This window comes from Pseudophryne corroboree, chromosome 10 (genome assembly GCF_028390025.1).
Source record: "Pseudophryne corroboree isolate aPseCor3 chromosome 10, aPseCor3.hap2, whole genome shotgun sequence".
Classification (NCBI taxonomy): Eukaryota; Metazoa; Chordata; class Amphibia; order Anura; family Myobatrachidae; genus Pseudophryne; species Pseudophryne corroboree.
Window position 1 is genome coordinate 343,551,984 of NC_086453.1, and position 7,677 is coordinate 343,559,660.

Here is a 7,677-nt window from a genome sequence, read left to right on the forward strand (position 1 = left end):
AAAACGCAGGAGTGGCCGGAGAAACGGTGGGAGTGCCTGGGCGAACGCTGGGTGTGTTTATGACGTCAGCCAGGAACGAAAAGCACTGAACTGATCGCACAGGCAGAGTAAGTCTGAAGCTACTCTGAAACTGCTAAGTAGTTAGTAATCGCAATATTGCGCATACATCGGTCGCAATTTTAAGAAGCTAAGATTCACTCCCAGTAGGCGTAGGCTTAGCGTGTGTAACTCTGCTAAATTCGCCTTGCGACCGATCAACTCGGAATGAGGGCCCTTATGCACACAGCCTGAAGGTCATTTAATACAATATTTTTAATAACTTTGTGTATTAAACAAAGTTTGTGTACATTCAGCCATCAAAAAACAAAGGTTTCACTATCTCACTCTCACTCAAAAAAGTCCGTATTTCGGAATATTCCGTATTTCGGAATATTTGGATATGGGATACTCAACCTGTATTAGATTTAAAATAATAGTTTAAAAATGCCTGGTTACTGTTTATAGCGCCACCTAATTGATAGATAACTATTTTATAACGTTTTCTTGTAGTGGAAGAAAGACAACTTAAACAAACTTAAAATACACATAGAAAAATAAAATCTATCATTTATCTTGTCACATTGAAGAATAGCAGCAGCCTCTGTACTACTTACACACTGGACCAGGACTCAGGAGGACTGTGTGTGTGTGTGTGTGTGTGTGTGTGTGTGTGTGTGTGTGTGTGTGTGTGTGTGTGTGTGTGTGTGTGTGTGTGTGTGTCTCTAGACCTGAATGCTCTAATTAGATAACAGGTTACACAGGACCCAGACACCCAGGTGGGGAGGAGGAGAACTTGGGATTCCTGGGTCACTTACAGCTCTCCCTACTCTTCTATCTCTCCTCTTGTTGGGAAGCTCCATCTACTGAAACCTGATACTCCTGTGTGTCTCTGCCTGCACTGCATATTGTTCTGCTCGCATTCTGGCCGCCTGGTTCTGCTGCTACACAAGAGGGAGAGCTGGTGATGTCAGTATGCTCAGGCCGGGGAGCCTCCTGACAAAGGGGGGCCCGGGGTACAGTATCCCCTGCGCGCACCTCCCCCTTAATCTGGCTATGGGTTGTTGACAAGAGATCAAATACTGGGCTTAGCTCAGTCGGGGTCATTCCGTGTTGATCGCTATTTTTTTCGTTCGCACAAGGTATACGCAAAATTGCGAACACGTTGCACAATTGCAAATATACGCCCCCAACGTAATTTTGCAATTTCGTACGCAGTATTACACAAAGCAGGCGTATGCCAAATGACATCGCAGTAATGCGATCCCATTGCATTACCAGAAACCTCATCGTAAAAATCCAAACTTCTCGTAGATATACACATTCTTCTTAAAATTACACACGCTTTTGCTTAACAACGCACAACGTTTTTTTTCCCTCAAGTGAAATTACACCTTTCAATTCAAACTCAACAAGCCATCCGCAATTACAATTTTAATTAGTGTAATGAATGATTCTGGTCATGACCAATTAAGTCTTCAAAGAATACCTGCAGAACACTTTGCAGGCATAATTGGCCATTACCATGTTTGTTTATAAATAAGTGAAATAGATGTCTAAACTGTGCCTGGCCTAATGTTAATTTGCAGCTTTTTGTGTGGAGGTGTAGTGTGTTAATAAATGTGTTTACATGTTTTACTAAACAATAAGCTCCTAACTGACATATTTTTTTTTTCATTTTTAAAATAAGAATGAAATTACTAATCTTAAATTTGATGTGTGAATTTTTTAAGGTAACCAATTTCTGCTAGGCAATATGCTGTTCCTTTATTGCATTAATAAACTCAACAACCGCTTAACTGTAAACATATTTTTTTATTTGTCAATATAACAATATTATTTTTTTTTGTATAACAAGACAAAAAATATAAAAAACTAAAAAAAAATTTGCAGCTGGTCAACATCGGCAAGCATGGCCTGCAAGTTGTGTTTTAAGCTGGCCAGGATGCCAGGCAGGCTTGTGGGATCTCTAACTGCATCATCTGAAATGAAAGCCAAAAAAAAAATTACTTACATTACCTATTACACAAGCAAGCCACAAAGCACACTTTAATGCCCAAGTCACTACATCATGGTTCTTGTAATGAAAAAACAGTAGCAGACCAACACACAAGCATGCTCAGCAATGTATTTTTAAATTATGAAACATGTTCAAAGTGTACCACACCATGCTGGGATTCATTCACATCTGGAGTGACCCAGACTTGTAATTTTTGGTGTTGGCCCTGCATCATCACACTGCATATCAACATCTTCAGAAGGACAACATATCCTAGCATGCCCACACTCCCTGAAATCCTGCCAAACTACATAAGGTCAAACAGCTTTGTTTTGTGTTTTTTTTGGCTACTCAACATTATTACCATGTCACTTTTTGAACACATGTCCCCAGACTTGAACTGTCACACAGGGATACAGGGGAAAGCACCAGTTGTTCAAATTTCAAGCATGTGCAGCCTAAGAATCCAGTTCCAGACTGTGTTCTTGCCTGTTGCATTTTGCTGGGCCTAAACATTGTCAATCCACACCCTTTACATGTGACACTGTTTTTTTTTTTTCTTAGCTTTTGCAACACACTATTGTTGGGCAGTCATTTTCTATTTAGATTTGGCTGGACGTCAGCCTCTGTAGGTCGACATGTGCTAATTCCAAATGTCACAAGATCAACATGTTATGTATGGATACATTACTTTTTTTTCCCCTTCATATGGCACATGTACTCCAATTGCAATGGGAAATGGTTACGATGTAAGCGGAAGTGTACCAACTCACTGTGTCCTAAGCCTGGCAAACAAAGTGAAGCATGCGTGTTGACAGTGCAAATATTGGAATACCCAGGCACAAGTTTAAAAGTCCAAAAACATAACAAACTCCACTCAGGTCTAACTGTTTTGCTGATAAGCTAACACATATAAACCCTGTTGTCCAGGCAACCCTGTCGACCAAATGAGTGTCGACCTAGAGTGGGCAGCCTAAACATTGCCGACGTAGACACTGTACATCTAATGATCCTCACACAAATGTAAATGCAACATCCATACCATGATGAAGAAGACAAACATTTGTCCTTGGCCCAAGATTAGGACCAGTACAACACTGCATTTATTTGATTATTAGTTTAAAGTAGGTAACAAATTATATGAAAATGTTTGTAAACTTACTCTCCTCAGCCACATGTGTTCCTCCGGGAACTTCCTCCGGGGCCTCTGCTGCCCATTCTGTGGGTAGGGAAGGAGGCTGGATGGGGGAAGGAGGCTGGATAGGAGAGCTGCTTCCAGAGGGTGGGTCTGATTGAGAGGGGCAGGGGGGCGGAGAGGTGGGTTGGACCACAGAGGGGGAGGGGGCAGAGAGGTGGGTTGGACCACAGAGGGGGAGGGGGCAGAGAGGTGGGTTGGACCACAGAGGGAGAGGGGGTCGATGAGGGGGATTGCGTCAGAGAGGGGGAGGGGGCGGAGAGGGGGATTGTGCCACAGAAGGGGAGGGGGACGAAGAGGGTGATTGTGTCAAAGAGGGGGAGGGGGGTGGAGAGGGGGTTTGAGCCACAGAGGCAGTGGGGATTGTGTCAGAGAGGGGGAGGGGGGTGGAGAGGGGGTTTGTGCCACAGAGGGGGAGGGGGCGGAGAGGGGGTTTGGGAAAGAGAGGGGGAGGGGTTTGGAGAGGGGGAGGTTGTGGATGAGGAAGGGGATATATTTTGTTGGGGTTCAGGGACTTGAGGTGGGGAAGGAGATTGGGCTGGTGGGGAAAGATTTTGGCTTCCAGCCGCTTCTTGCCATTGTGCTTGCCCTAGAATGACATATGTTAAAATTAGGATTTTTTTTTTCAAATAAATTCACATCAGCATTTCAAAATTACATTGTTCTGTCCCATTTTAATACACAGAGCAAGTTATTTATGTGTTCAGCCTACAGCCTGTGTAGCGACTCAGTCCAACAAAATTCATTTTTTCACAAGCATTTTGCTACCCAGTCAGTACTGCAAGACCTAACCACACACAATCTGGAAACTTGTTAAGTGAGATATGTTTGTGCTACAACAGTGTAATTACACAGTCTGCTAATAATCTCAATAGCACTTCTTAGAGAAAATGTGCAGTCTTTACATTTAATGTTTCTGCTACTAATCTCAGTTTAATACACGTTTACACATTGTAATGCGTTTAACTTACTGCGTCGGCGGCGTCTGCGGATTTGTTGGCGCAGCTCCGCCAACAGCTCCGGCGTGCGACGGCGGAGGTCACTCCACCGCCGCTCCAATTGAATAATGCTGCGCCGTGTCCGGGTCCGCGTCCGCAGTATGCTGCGGACCTCCGCGTAGGCCTCGCGCTTAACCCAATTGGGGATAAAGGGCCCTGCGCGGCCTATGCAGCGGTCCATCACCGCAATCAGAACGCGCAGCTCCCTATGTGTAAAAGCAGCTGCGCGCATGGGGCCTAATTCTGAGTTGATCGCAGCAACAAATTTGTTAGCAGTTGGGCAAAACCATGTGCACTGCAGGGGGGACAGATAACATGTGCAGAGAGAGTTAGATTTGGGTGGGGTGTATTCAAACTGAAATCTAACTTGCAGTGTAAAAATAAAGACGCCAGTATTTACCCTGCACAGAAACAAAATAACCCACCCAAATCTAACTCTCTCTGCACATGTTATATCTGCTCCCCCTGCAGTGCACATGGTTTTGCCCAATTGCTAACAAACTTGCTGCTGCGATCAACTCAGAATTACCCCCTTGGTGCCAATGGCGTTTTCCATACATGGGCATATATTTATAGTGTGTGGTGGCATTTGATTGGTTGTATTCTTATGGTGTCATCTTTATTAAACTTTATTGATATGTGTACATTAATGTGCAGGACAGTTTGTGTATATACTTAGTTCGCATCAGAGGAGATTCGCACCCGCGGACACACACACACACACTATCCACAGGTTTTTTTTTCAAAATTCCTGCATCAAAATTAATAGCATTGCAGGATTGTAGGATAAAAGCAAAATGAACTAAACTTGACAATGTTTATATATATATATCTCTAGATAGTTATATAGATACATACACACACACACATATACCATTAATATATGTAAAAAAAAATTATACATATAAGTCTATATATATATATATATATCTCTATATATAGATATATATTTTTTTATACATTAATATACAGGTTGAGTATCCCTTATCCAAAATGCTTGGGACCAGAGGTATTTTGGATATGGGATTTTTCCGTATTTTGGAATAATTGCATACTATAATGAGATATCATGGTGATGGGACCTAAATCTAAGCACAGAATGCATTTATGTTACATATACACCTTATACACACAGCCTGAAGATAATTTTAACCAATATATTTTAAACCTTTGTGCATTAAACAAAGTGTGTCTACATTCACACAATTCATTTATGTTTCATATACACCTTATACACACAGCCTGAAGGTCATTTAATACAATATTTTTAATAACTTTGTGTATTAAACAAAGTTTGCGTACATTGAGCCATCAAAAAACAAAGGTTTCACTATCTCACACTCACTCAAAAAAGTCCGTATATCGGAATATTCCGTATTTCGGAATATTTGGATATGGGATACTCAACCTGTATATATATATATATATATAGATATATATAGATATAGAGAGAAAGAGAGAGAGAGCGAAAATGAAAGACAGATATATACACACACACGCATATATATATATTTTTGGGGGGGTTTTGAAAATACACAAATAAGTTATTTCTTCAGTTTACTCACCACATTTTGCTGGAACAATCAGCTACACAAAGTCACAAAGTTGTTTTTTGTAGGAACAGATGTTGTGGCATTTGTATGGTAAACAAATGCACAAGGCAAACATACAAAAACAAAAGAAAAAAGGCTGCTGTTATTGTTGTTTAATAACACAATTATACCAAAAATTAAAACAATATTACACAACAAACATGATAAGGAGAACATTAAAGATTAATTATGTACTCAGACACTATAAAATACTCACAAAACACAAGCAACACACTCAGAACTTGACCAAGCCAGCTAAATGCCACCAGTCCAAAAAAACAAATTATAACCCACTACAAAGAAGCATTGCTCACCCATACATACTTTGTTTTGTAATATACTAACTAATTTCAAAACAATATAAAAGTTGTGTAAAGCACGCCGTCCGCTACACAACAGTAAGAAATTAGCAAGCTAACAAACGCACATTTGTATGCAATATACTGCATTAAAAACTCACTCAGAAATGTTCTTAGCACCACGTCCGCCTTGCTTCTATAGTAATTCACACCATACACCCACACACACAGGCTGCATGCAAGGTGTTTAAATAGCCAGTACAGCAATTACTGGACCAATTTGCATAATTGATACCTGTGCGAATTAGCGCACTGGAAATCACACGCAGCTATAAATCGCAAGACAGCTGTGCAAACACACATGCCACCAGCAACATGGCTACATGTGAGCAGATGGCTGCAGAGTTGGACATGGTGCAGCAGCAGATGTCCGCATTGACATCTAGGCGACTAGCGCTGCGGAGACAGATGCTGCAAGCTGCCAGTGGTGATGATGAAAGAGCAGGACCCAGTACTGTGGAAACCCCATCTTCTGATACACAGGAGTTAGGTGTGAATCCCCTGCCAGACACAGATACTGGGGAAACTGAGGGCGATTCTGGACTACCATCACAAACCCTAAGTACACAACCAGCTAGTGAAGAGGAAGATGGTGAGGAGGTACAGGATGATAGCTCACAGGCTACATCCAAAAAACGTAGAAGACAGCCCGCCTTCACTAAGAGGGAGCTACGAGTTCTGGTCACACAGGCCATGGAAAAAATTCATAGAGGCAGCAAAAACATGGGTGCTGCAACCAAAGATCGCATCTGGAGGGACATTACTGATTCTGTAAATGAAGTCGGCACAATTGTCCGCACCTCACAGGAAGTTAGAAGACGGTAAGTGTATATTGACACACCATTTTCTGTCCTAATTATTATTACAAACTTAGCTATATGTGATGTTGCCTATAGCAACCAAATACATAACATGTGTACTATCAATAAAAACAGGCATTCTTAACTTTTATGTCCCTTACCCCTAATTCTAATCACATATGTAGTTGGGCCGACTTCAAGTCCCGCCTGAAGGGCAAGAGTTCTGCGGAGTGGAATGCCTCGAGGGCAACAGGGGGGAGGTCCAGCTGCCACTGTGGAGTACACAGATCTTGAGGAGCTGGCGATGGACTGTGTGAGCTACGAGGAGGCGGGTGGGGTGTCTCATATGGACACGGACCTGCCTGAAATAGTTAATGTACATGACTTGCCAGGTAAGTTTACACACATATTCCTATAATTCTGATTTAGTGGTTACAAAAGTCTAATATTGATTTTTTTTCTTCCCTTTTTTCACTCATTCTTCTATTTGCTTTTAACATAACACAGCACAGGTGGGTGAGCAGGTAGAGTCAGAGGAGGGTTATGAGGCTGAGGTGGAGGGACCTAGTGTCTCTGCCAGTGTGGGTTCACAGATTCCACCGGTCCAGATTCCAACTGCCCCCCCCCCCACCCAACCCTCTGCTATCCCGGACATCCTGTCTCAAATTGCCAGGTATGGTGAAAGCCTGAATGATTTT